The 12,179-nt window shown below is 43.5% G+C and overlaps 1 long non-coding RNA gene across 2 annotated transcripts in view; it reads right to left on the bottom strand.

Moving 5' to 3' along the window:
* LOC139104178 (uncharacterized) overlaps positions 1-12,179 on the bottom strand; it is a 252,242-nt gene that overhangs the window by 24,624 nt on the left and 215,439 nt on the right. Inside the window, exon 6 of one of the 2 annotated variants that reach the window (XR_011546001.1) lies at positions 9,151-9,198. This is a non-coding gene — a long non-coding RNA (uncharacterized lncRNA). Of the gene's footprint in view, positions 1-5,450; positions 9,199-12,179 lie in introns of those variants that run through there. The other variant, XR_011546000.1, reaches the window with a different exon arrangement.

The following is a 12,179-nucleotide window of genomic DNA, read 5'->3' as shown; positions in this document are numbered from 1 at the left end:
ACGTAATGAGTTTTCCCGTTATTATTGCCTCGTAGTATGTCATTGACCGATTGTTCTTGCAAACTGCAATAAGCCGGCTTCTTATATTAACATCCAGCCGCGTGAATAAGAAAAATATCTATATCTTCGATATTAGATCGACCGAAGCGTACGTCTTTTAATCAAATAATTATTAATTGCGTATTAATCGAGTTATATAACTAATAATATTTAATCTGTCTCTCTTTTCTTTTTTTCTCTCTCTCTTTCTTGTGTTTCTTTCTGATTATTAAATTTTATATTCAATTCTATTAAAATCGAATAATTTTTATACGCGATAATTCTTGCGCACCTATTAATTTTGATATATCTGCATTACGTTCAATACGCGCGACTTCGCGTTCGATTTTCTAACAGGTAGCAACGCCGTTTATTGCTAATCTATCGAGCCCGTCTCTGTTGCACAATTTTGGCAACGGCGTAACAACGAATGACATGTCTCGCTGGCTTAAACAAAAGAAAAAGAGACCGATGGTTTGTTATATCGTGAGAGAAAATGACGCCATCCGAATATTGCCGCACCGGCATCGGCGTTACGATACTGCAACATGCTCAAGCGAACGTACTACAAAATGAGACACTTCACTTTTATCAACAGCTCGGTGATTTTTGTTCAAAACGCTGACTCACCGATGATTGTCGCGGGTTAACAGACCGCGACATTTCGTTGCCAATGATTTTCTTCCGCACAATACCGCCCGTAGCATGAATCCTCCGCGCGCGCGAGCGGCGTACTAATTAAATTAAATACGTACAACGCTCGTCTCTTACGCGAGCGCGTAACGCACGAGAGAATCGACGACTAATGACATCCCCGGACCTATTGTCCCGCGCAATTAACGTTTCAACAAAGCAACGGGATATCAAATTTATATATTTCAGTTTATTGTAACGAATATCGTTGCGCATTAAATTAATTGTAACGCACTATGAGACGCGTACGTTTGCGGGTAATGCCGTGAACTTGAAAGTTATTTAAATAGACGATATTTTTTTTATTATTATATTACAGTATTTTACGTATTTGACATCGGGACGGTGGACAGGAATCACGAGATCGAAAGTTAAATGCGGAAGCACGTACCTGCGTTTCAGATTTTAATCTCGCGCTGCGAATTACGGATGCCGCAATTTCGCCGGGTTTGCAAGAAAAGAGACGACATGTGCATTCAATGACGGACAAGCGTGGAGATCGCGTGTACCTGTCGTAATGCGTGAGTGAGGCTCATTGGGGTGCAGCGCTAACGGGCGATATTAAACCGCAATCATCGATAGAAGTAATCGAGAGCGCAACGATAGCCGGTCGACTTAATTATTGCCGTGTTCTGACCGCCGCGCGGCGCAAGTAGATCGGCCAGCTAATTAGCCGTAAAGCTACAGCAGATAGATCAGAGATAGAGAGCGCGTTGCCTATGAATAACGGAAAGGAAATTAGGCGTCGGCCAATCGCGAGCGAGCGAGCAAGCGAGCGAGCGAACGAACGAACGAACGAACGAACGAACGAACGAACGAACGATTGCCGGCGGGCATTATTGTGCCAGTGCACTTGCAGTTTCCGCGAGTGTGAGCATTCCCGTTGCTCGCTCGCCGCCGCACCGCCGCACACAAGGGGGTCCTTTTAATTATAACCATTTTCCGCGATTAGGAAAACGGAACCCGTATCTCGGCGCACGGTTGCGCGATACGCGAGTGCCAAGCGGCTGTTAGATGAGATAATTTCTATTTTCCCACATAATCGCACCCTTGAGCACGCTTATCAGCTATCTTCCTGTCTTCTTCTCTCTTTATCTCGCTTACCCTCCTCCTCTCTCTCTCTTTCACGATCCCTCCAAGCTCTCCTCCGCGTAAAACGCAAGATACAGCGACCACGGGCTCGCTCCCAGACAAACAGATCGCGTCGTAATTAACGCGTGCTGCATTATCTTATAATTTCAGATAGCGCGCATTTTTGACGTCTGCCGGCACAATCGTAAATGTTTTGCCACTCTTAATCGAGCTGCCACGACTATTTCCGCTAGAAAATGAAACGCGGTACCAGATTAGATCGCCGGCCAGATTAAAACGCACGGTCTTACGTAATAATTTCTAATTTATATATTTTCAGCCGCGTCCGCGGCATTTGCATAGATCCAATTTGTAGCTCTTTTCACTAAAAGGAACAGGCCGAACGCGAAAGAAAGTTTACGGCCGGGCACCGTGATGAACGTAAAAATTCGAATATCTTATTTATTGGATCGTACCGTCGCGGGCGCGGGATTCGCCCGCGTAGCTGCGTCCACACGTGAGTCAGAACGCGCTTGATTTAAACGGTACGTGTGACAACGAGCTCTATTGTAGTCTCGCGGCTATTACAGGACGGTGACAGTATCCGCGTATATATCGGAGAATAGCTTTGAATATGTTTGAATCGATTTGCAGGATTGTTGGAAGGATCGCCGGGCGCCCCGTAGGTTCAGCTGGAACCGGGCCAGCAGCAATTCCGGATGGAAATCTCATTCCAACATGAATATCTTCGTTGCTGAGATTGTATCGTCGTATACGTAGAGGTAAGGCCGCAACGAAGGATGCACGCTGCTTTATTTACGCGCCAATCAGCATTCTTTTTTTTCTTTTTTTTTTTCTCTTTTTTTTTTTCCTCCTTTTCTTTCGTCTCAAACAAATCACGTTCGATTCCTTCTGCGACTATCTCGCACGCATTTGCATTAATCGCTTCCTCAAAATGTTAATTCAGAAATAAAAGGACGTAGCAGCGTAGACGTAATAATAAAATCGTGTCTTTACATACGCGCGACATCTGATATCGGAATATTTGATGCGCACAAAACCAGCTCCGTAACACTTTTGTTCTTTTTTTTTTTTTTTTGTTTTCAATGAAATTAAAACATTCGCGGGTTGACAAATAAAATATCAAAAAGTTTCTTTACAGCTTGATTTATGGAAAGATATTTTCTGCGAACCATAAAAGTGTAAAGTCTAGCGCGGTGAAGTTTTACATATTGACAATGTCGGAGAGTTTTTTTCAATGCCGTTGAGAAGACCAATCCTGATATCCTGACAGCGACAAGGAAAACTCGAACACGTTTCGACTGAGCTTACAAAGGGTATGGTCTTGCCTACGACTGACAAAGGATTTTTCGAACTTCGCAAAACGTGGAATCGTTTTGCAGCCCAGCTCCCTAGTGTGCCTTTCGCGCGGAGGGAAGAGGGAGGGAAAATGGAGGCAGGATGGTAGGAGAGAAGTGCATCCAGTTGACGGACGGCGATTTAAAATGCGCAGTTCCGTGCGCATTACTCGGGTTGGAGGCCCCTGAGGACAAAATAAAGATTAGGATTGATCGGTGGAGGGGTAGTTTAAAAACATCGTCGCCGATAGGCCCGAGGTTCAGGTCAACAGGTGGCTAACCTGCCAGCGAAGCCAACCTACACAAACAATACATCTGATGCACAAATACAAATCTTCCCCTCTCGGATATAACTTAGGACAGAGAAGTGGGAGAGGAGACGAGGTGGCTGTCGGGACGAACAAGGGAGAAGGGAAAAGGCTCCTATATCTTAACTCACACATTCGTTGGAGTACGATCTGAACACGTTTACGGGGGAGGACGGGAGAGAGGAGGGGGGACCTGGACCGTTCAAGACTGCACGTGTTCCTAACCCTTGGCTATCGTCGGACGGTTCTCAAATTCTCGTTCTTCTGCGGCGTCATATATGTCACGCGAAATCAAAACGCGTTATTAAAACCGACGACAGTTGTCTTCCAAACAATGAAAAAGAATTAAAATTATTTTTAAATTACATTTCAACAATGCGCACACTTAGAGATATGTATGAATCTTAAAGCAAAATATATAATTCTAGATTAAATTTTGTTTCTTTAAAAAAAAATTTACTTTTTGCTTATTACGTGCGAAAGTTAATATATTATGTATTCTTTTTTTCTTTTTCTCAGCCGGAATTATATTTTTGTATTCAAGTTTTTATCGATAGCAGCGTCGCAAAATTTAAGGAGTAACTTTCGGTGCAAAATTTGTGCAGAAAGCAACTTGAGAGTCACTGTTCCTCTCGCCGCGGGGCACCGTCCGTGACTCATCAGGCCCCTTGGTTCCCTCTTGTACGGGAGCAAGGCCTAAAACGAACAAAACGTCATCCATAGCGAGCTAAAGGCAGTACCTGATCGATATACGCCCTACTCTCGCTTTCGGAAAATTTACTACGAAAAACGTACCAATCGCATTTACGCGTTCGGGATGCATGTGTGTATTAGACGTTGAAGATGTCCGTAAATTTTTTTTTTTTTTTTTTCTCTGTCGTCCTACGTTGGAAGAGAAAGATTTGTTGAAAAAAAAAACGAGCCGTGCAATTGAGCCTCAAGTCTGCTGTGAATTTTCAAAGATAATTTTCTTTTCATTCAGCACGAAATTCTTTTTTATTGTCGCGAAGAAAGGGACCATCGAGACTACGCAGTCAAAGTTAAACGACTTTAAACTACAGCTGGGCGATAGCTATTATCCGTTTGATATTGCGCAACACGTTTTAAAATACAGTAAAAGCAGTTTTTCTTTATCTCCGAATAAACGGCAGTTCGTTAATATATTCATCTACGTATATTATATTTAATGTAATATAAAAAACGCATCGATTTTTGATTAATTTATTTCAAGTGACGCAGCAGCTCTGTTTTTCTTTTTTTCTTTTTTTTTTTTTCCCCTAGGTTCAACGTTCTCTTTAGCAAACCGCTTTTACCTTTAACCGTCGTATCTTTTTACCATCGCATCGTTAAATTCGATAAACATTAACCCTTTCATGGTCGATGGTACGAGCGTTTACGACTACCGTTTTATTGCGATTGTATCATTGGTAGAGCCATTTGCCAGGTCTGATTGATGATGCCATTAACAGACATCTCCTTACATTTTTCTTAATTTCAGTCACGCGGAGCTTCATATTCAATATGTACAATTACGTGTATTAGATGGATAATGACTAATGCATAAAGCGCATCGCGCTCCTCCTTAGACCGCGACGTGACGCATATTCAGCTCTGCCTCACCACGCGCATGCACCGTGGATAATCTTTCGACATATCGATGGATGAAGGATTACAGGAGCGATTGAAATTTCCAAGGCTTCGATCCGTGGGACTTTACGATAGTACTCTTGACCCGTCTGGTCTATCTCCCTCGCGCACCCTCCCCTCCTCCCCCTCGCCCCCCGTCTTTCAAGCGGAGAGTATCGAATTCCCATGCACGTGCATTCGAGCAGTGTCATCACTTTCCATCGCCGTACATTTTCAACGTTACCTACGTCGCGCTCTCTCTCGTTCTGCAGGATATTGTGTTTTAATATCGCCATCACAGTCATAACCCCCCCCTTCCCCCCTCGGCCTCGTTCTCTCTCTTCTCCCCCCTGTGTCTCGCACGCACCCCCGTGCACAGCGAACGTTCGCCTGGGGCAAAGTCCTCCGCTCTCTTAGAAAACTATACACCTGTGAGATTCCCATACACTCCGCACTCGGTTACCCTCGATTCCCGACCCCTCGATAATGCGAACCTTCCTCTCTCGCCCTGGTCCCCGAACGTAACCAAAAGGCGAAGAGGGGTCCCACCGAGTGCGACCGAGACGGAGACAGGCGGGTACAAAAATCGTGGTGTAACCGTTTCTCCGCAGTGCTCGCCGTAACACACTTGTCCCAAAAGGTTTGTTCTTTCTTTTATACTGCACGGGGTAGTACACCTGCGAACTTAGTAGGGGAGCTATTGATATGTAAATCTCGGTGTTAAGCTACACCTTTGCCGTTCTATGAAAATAAGAAGCTGCAGGGGTGAAAGGGACGGAAAACACCCTATTGTGAGACGGTAGCCGTGACGGAGACGAGCGACCGTGGTTCCTCCTCTCTTCTTCATTACACGAATACGTTTTCACGTACCTGCAGAGATCGTCACCCACCAGTGTGAACAGCGACGGTTATTGATGAAATGGTGTCAAATAACGCATGCAAATCGCGTTAAAAAATGATATTTTTTTGTACCTCTACTTAAAAAAAAAAAAAATTACATTATAAGTGTCGTCGATATTATCAAATATAAATTGCGAATTATAAATTCACGTAAACTCTGTTTTTTTTTTTTTTTACATATAAAAGACGTAAGTTTTTTTTTTTAAATACGCGGTAATTAAGATAAAACTTATCTACGCTTATTTAGAAAGAGGCTACATATCACTCAAAGATTAAAAAAAAAAAAAAAAAAAAAAAAAACAGAAAAAGAAAACGGGAAGAAAAAAGTAAATCACTATTTAGATCCTGGTCTGTCGTTCCCTCCTGCCCTCCCGTCCTACTTTCTATTAGTTGATCCCGTTTGTGTTTTAAAGCGACGACATCGTTTTATACTATTCAAAGCTCGAAAGTGCTTACTTAGGACAACTGGGCTAATCCCGAACGTTCATGCCTGGACACACTGAATGATGTGCGCATTTCTATTCTCGATTTAGCCCCGTGCACTCTTCCCCTTATCTATCTCTCTCTTTCTTTCTCTCCTTTCAATTTTATTCCCCGCCCCCGCTGTGCAATGACCTGCCATCCACACTGGCCACTCGAGAATGATTCCTCGACGTCCAGTAGACGCTTAGATTTACTTTCTGCTACTCGCTGACAACTCGCTGTAATTATCAGCCACTTTAGATCTGGGTCACTGTTAGCCATGTGTCGGGAGCAACGAGAGCGAAGAAATGACTTGGCTAACGATTTCGTTTTCTACGGCAGCTGGAAATACTAGACGCGAGTTTAAGCTATACGGACTGAGCTTTCAACGGCCGAAAGAACGATAGACCGTCGCGTGCACGCTACATGCGCGCAGTATCTTTTTCATCTTCTCGCTGCCACACAGGGAGCCACGACCGGGATCGAACGGTATAATAAACATTTAGCGGCGTAATTATATAACCAAATTGTTGAAATAATTTTCTAAGACGTATTTATGTATGGAAATGCTCTTTCGACTGCGATATGAATCTCAGATACGCGCGCGATATCGCGATGTTAAAAAGATACGAGCTCCGACTGTGGCACCGCGTTATTAACATCGGCGAGAAAATTATTTATAAGATTATCGCAGTTTACTTGAGCCACCGATAAAAATTCCCTCGCGGCAGTGGCCGATTTCACTCGCCCGATTGATTTTCATAAACACGCGCCACTTTCCTGCGGCGCGTTTCCGATATTGAGTAAGCCGTCTCGCAAATCTATCGGATCCATCTGAAAATGATTGCCGCGGTAGAGCAAGCTAATCTACTTGTTATTCACGATCGAGCATCTATTCTCTACTTATCTAACTGTCGCTTTCAATCTCTGTCAACGTATTCGTCGAGCGTACCGACTGACATTGGGCCGCATGCGGTAGCTAACCCCTTCCGTGGTGTCTTTCCGAAGTCTATCAATTTATACCGTCCAACCTGCGCGCGCCATCGTAGATTGTTATCTCGGGCGTTCAAGCCAAAAGAAATCGAAGAAACTGCGGCGGTAAAGCCGCATTAATAACGCTAACGCGAAGAGAGAAAAACGGCTTGACCATTGTGCAACAGAGTGAGATTGACCGTTAAACAAGTAACAACGAATGCGCCTAAACAGGTTTGCAAATAGCGAAACGTTATCTCGCTTATCTGTGAAACTCTCCAATAAATACAAACACGACCGTTCGATAATTAGAGAAAGTAAAATATTGTAGCTGCATACGGTATATAATTTACAAATCTTGAGAAGAGCGTAAATCTTTATCGGCGTTCAATTCGAAATTATTAATTCTTACAGTAATAGATTTGTCACCTTTCGTTTCTTTTATTGGCGACGAAAGAAACGTGCGATTAAGATGCCGCGGGACAGGCGGCGATATAAAAAAGAAGGTAATGAGTTAATAAAGCAGGCGCCTATAAATAACCGGCGTTCCAATAAAACGTAGATTTACGTTTCTCTAAATCATTCGCGGAATGTCAAATGTAATCAGCGAGCCGTACCGATTAGCGTTTAATAGCTGCTCATCCGAGGAGTCAATAACTCGGCGGAGAAAACGTAAATTCAATTAATGCGAGGCCGCAGCGCGTAGCCGGCCGTTGACGAACATTAGTTAACGTGTCCGGTGTATATCGAGGCCGTCAACACAGGTAGCGCGTCCGCCAGAAGTCGCGTGGTACGTGAGTTTGTTACGGCGCTCGAGGGTCGCGGCATAACTCACTTCTATGACTATTTTATGGTTCGCCTCTAGTGAGTCATACAGGGTGAGAGAGACAATACTGGAAGCCCTTCATCATGTATGGAGCTGCTCGTACGTGTGTAACATAGCGTTTCCGTATAGAGAGCGGCGCGGGCGAGAGAAAGAGAAAGACGGCGGGGTCCCCACGTACCTGTTGAACATCCACATACAGCCGACTTACGCCGCGTACTTTACGCACACGCCGGCGCTACGCGGCCGAGAGAGTCACATGGAAGGTGATTCACGTCAAACAAAAGGCTAAAAACATTGTGCGACCGCGGGTGAAACACGTGTTCGGGAATTTCAGATGTGGACCACGCACATGTACGACATCCTAAGTAACGGAAGATGACCGGTAGGAACGTAAATCGACGAGAGTAAGATACGCGCCGTGATGTGTGAATAATGGCCGGACTTGTGTTTTGAAACGCGATATTAGGCATGTGGCGATGTAACTCGATGATTAAGTGTTGTATTATTACACGATAACTCGGTCTGTTAAAGACACTTTTTTTTTTTTTCTAATTTTGAAATTGCAAAATGAAATATATTATATTCTTGTGTTTGAAAAATTTGTTTTTTAACACTTTGTAACGAAGAACTTCGCGTTTCCTGTGCCTCACCATCGAAAACATTACGTGTAATCATCTGTATGAAAGAAGGGTGCGCCGATTTTTATGGCTTATTTACACGCGATATCGCGTCGCAGTTTACTCGGTTTTCAGATCCACGGCGTGTAAGTATAAACGTCGTCAATTGCTCCTCGCCGCCTCTCGTCCACTCGGGCGTTTCATTACGCGTAATTACCATGGTCTGCGGTTTGTCCTCTTGGCTACAGGTATAGTATCATTTTCATAATAACACTTACCCTTCACCCGCATCCGTAGGTCCTTTTGCTCTTTCACGTTTCTCGCCCCTAAAAAAAAAGAAAAAGAATTAGATGAATCCTAGAAGAAGTGAGGGCGACGTCGGAAAGCAAAAGCGAGAAGGAGAAAATAAACGAGGAACAAGTGGAAAACAAGATCTGGCGAGAGGCAGATAGAAAACCGGGGGAGCGAGGGAGGGAAAGAGAGAAAGAAAGAAAAAAAAAAAGAAAAAGAGATGAGAGAGCGGCTGGACAAAAAATACAATCAAGCACTTTGCTGTGACCCAATTCAACGAATATAAACCGTTGAGGCCCTTGTCTGACTAGGGCCCTAGGTTATTGAGGGCTGACTTGCACACAAAACACAATGGACCAGCTCGACATTATTCAATCTGAAAAAAAGCATCATCCCTCTTGCACCGTTCGACGAGGTCAGCTTAGCGGCCGCGTGTTTTTCACTTTTATTTTTTTTTTTTTTTACCGGAAAATCACAGACTAACCCCGATGACAATAGATGGCCTACATTCATTATTTTAATCGTTAACGAGAAATTATGTGGAATAAATAATTATAGCGGTCATTATAAAAAAAAAAAAAGAAAAGAAAAGAACACTAATTTAAACTATAAAAAAGCGACCATTAAGAATTTTCGTATAATATAATATTACTTAATAAAAATTTATATGAAATGCTTTTTTTACAAAATTAAGTATACATACATTAAATGTATTACGAGTTAATTAACATTTTCTAAACAACTGCAGCTTATTTAATTTTTTTTTTCTTTTTCTTTTACTGCATTAAACTCGTCTCAGAAAGCACGTACTACATCGGCTTAAAGTCGAGATCGAATAAAGTTGCGAGTGGCTACGCCTTTGGAGCTCAGCTGCACTTTGCCTCCCTCGTGTTTTACTTTTTTTTTTTCTCCCTTTGCTCGTTTCGTTTGTATCTCGACTCGGTCTGGTTCGTCTCGGCTCGGCAGCGCTCGGACTCGAAACAGTTCCCTCTCTTTCTCCGTCCTCTCTTTTTCTCCTTAGTTGTCCCTTTCGCAGGGTCCCTTGCCTCTTCAGCCTCTCGCCACGATCACGGGGCCCCACAGCTATCAGCCACTCGTGTTTACATCAGGCCAGGATGGTGGGGACTCCGACAAAACGACGAGCAAGTTAAGGTACCCCCGTCTCTTTCTCTCTTTCCATATCCTCTCTCTGTTTAGCCCTCAGACACGTCAGTTCGATAGCCGGGAAGGAAGAGAAGAACGGAGGACTCGGCACGAATACATGAGTGCAAGGGGTCTCACATAGAAAAGCACGATACCCAGAAACGTGGGTCCACCGAGGATAGAGACTCGAACGCGCGAGTACTCGAGGATTTGTCAAAACAAAACCCCAATCTTTCGTCGAGTCACGTTCTAGGGATAGAAAGATAGAAGAACGGACAAAGATAGATCGCAAAGGATAGATGAACTATAATTGGTATCTCGTGTTGTCCATTTTACTAGCCAAAAGTGACCTTAATAAAAAAAAAAAAGAAAAAAAAAGAAAAAAAAATAAAGGTACCTACGGTTTGGTATTTTTATACTCCAAGATGCATCTCGTGATATTCTGCACCGTGTACGAAAATCGAAAAGCCAGTAATTATCTACGTATAGGCCGAAAGGATCGAGATCAGACGAGGAAAAGAAGTGAGCAGAAAGAGAAGAGGAGAGTGGGTTCCCTCAGAGAGATCGGCGGATCCACTATCCAGGATTACTCGTTATCCTTGAGAGAGAAGCCTGCCTGCGACGGCCCCCGATGCGCTCGAGGAATATAAGACAAGGGGAAGTTGGGTGCCAGAGACTTCGCTTTTTCTCCCGCCAATTCTTTTTTTTTTTTTTTTTCCTTTTTTTTCCTTTTACTTCTGCCCTTTCCTCGCCTCGTCCCTTTGGCCTCTTGACACCTGTTTCCTGAGACGGATTCAAATCCTTTTCGAGATTCAGGTAGAAATCTGCCATTATAGACATGAAACAAGATTCGATAGACTTGCCCGATTTATTTCTACTGTACTAAAAATTATATTGTTACTTTTCTGTATTTAATACAGCTTACTGTACAATAAAAGTTACGCGTTAAAATTTATGTATTTAATAAAATATAATTTTATATAAAGAAAAATGTATTTAATTAAATATAATATTATATAAAAAAATATAATTTTAAAACATAATTAAAAAAAATATTAAAAACATATTTTTAAATTACGTACTTGCGATAATTTTACGAAGTAAAGAAAAAAAAAACAGAAAAATAATAATTTCGTTTAAATTACATTAACATTGATAGAGTATAATTATGCAATCGTTGCACGCGTTACGTAAAGATTATCGAAAATGCGCGCGTTATCGATGGCGACGCAGAAATCACGCAAAACGGCTTTCTCTCTCGAGGCGAAATTGCTCGTAAATCAATACTAATCGTTTCGCGATCACTGCGACGAGAAAAAAGGTGGAACATCTGTCGCGACGGTGAACGTGGCCGATGGCGATCGCCAGGAAGAAACAAGAGACCTGCTCATCGCTGGTATATATGTATAATATGTGTGCGAGCCGCCTACCGGCGCGTTAGCGCCGCGACGTGAAGGCGCTACTGACAACTCATTCTCCCGTTCAAGGAAGTGCCGGCGAAGATTGGACGGGCTCGACGTGGATTAAACTGGTCTCGGGATTCACGGAACCGAATTGCACCAGTGGCGGCAACATCCGCGAAGCGGCTACCTATAGCGCGGCGTGGCCGGTTCAAGGAACCCGATCGCCGTGGCGCGCGCTGATTTCAACGCGTCCGTCTTCGGGACGCGTAAGAGCGACTCGGTCGGCGGATACGCGAGAAGATTCGTTCCACCTCAAATCAATATATTTTTATTCCGGCTGAGAGACGAGGGTAGAAGTGAAACAGGATTTTCCGGATTCCCGTTTGTCCGCAAGACGCTCCTTCGGCGCGGACTATCGGACCCTCGCATCTCTCACGCGAGGCTGTTGTCGACGCATAATAATCCGATTT

This window comes from Cardiocondyla obscurior, linkage group LG07, assembly GCF_019399895.1.
Source record: "Cardiocondyla obscurior isolate alpha-2009 linkage group LG07, Cobs3.1, whole genome shotgun sequence".
Classification (NCBI taxonomy): domain Eukaryota; kingdom Metazoa; phylum Arthropoda; class Insecta; order Hymenoptera; family Formicidae; genus Cardiocondyla; species Cardiocondyla obscurior.
The sequence above is the reverse complement of the archived record's forward strand: the minus strand, read 5'-3'. Positions and strand labels throughout refer to the sequence as shown.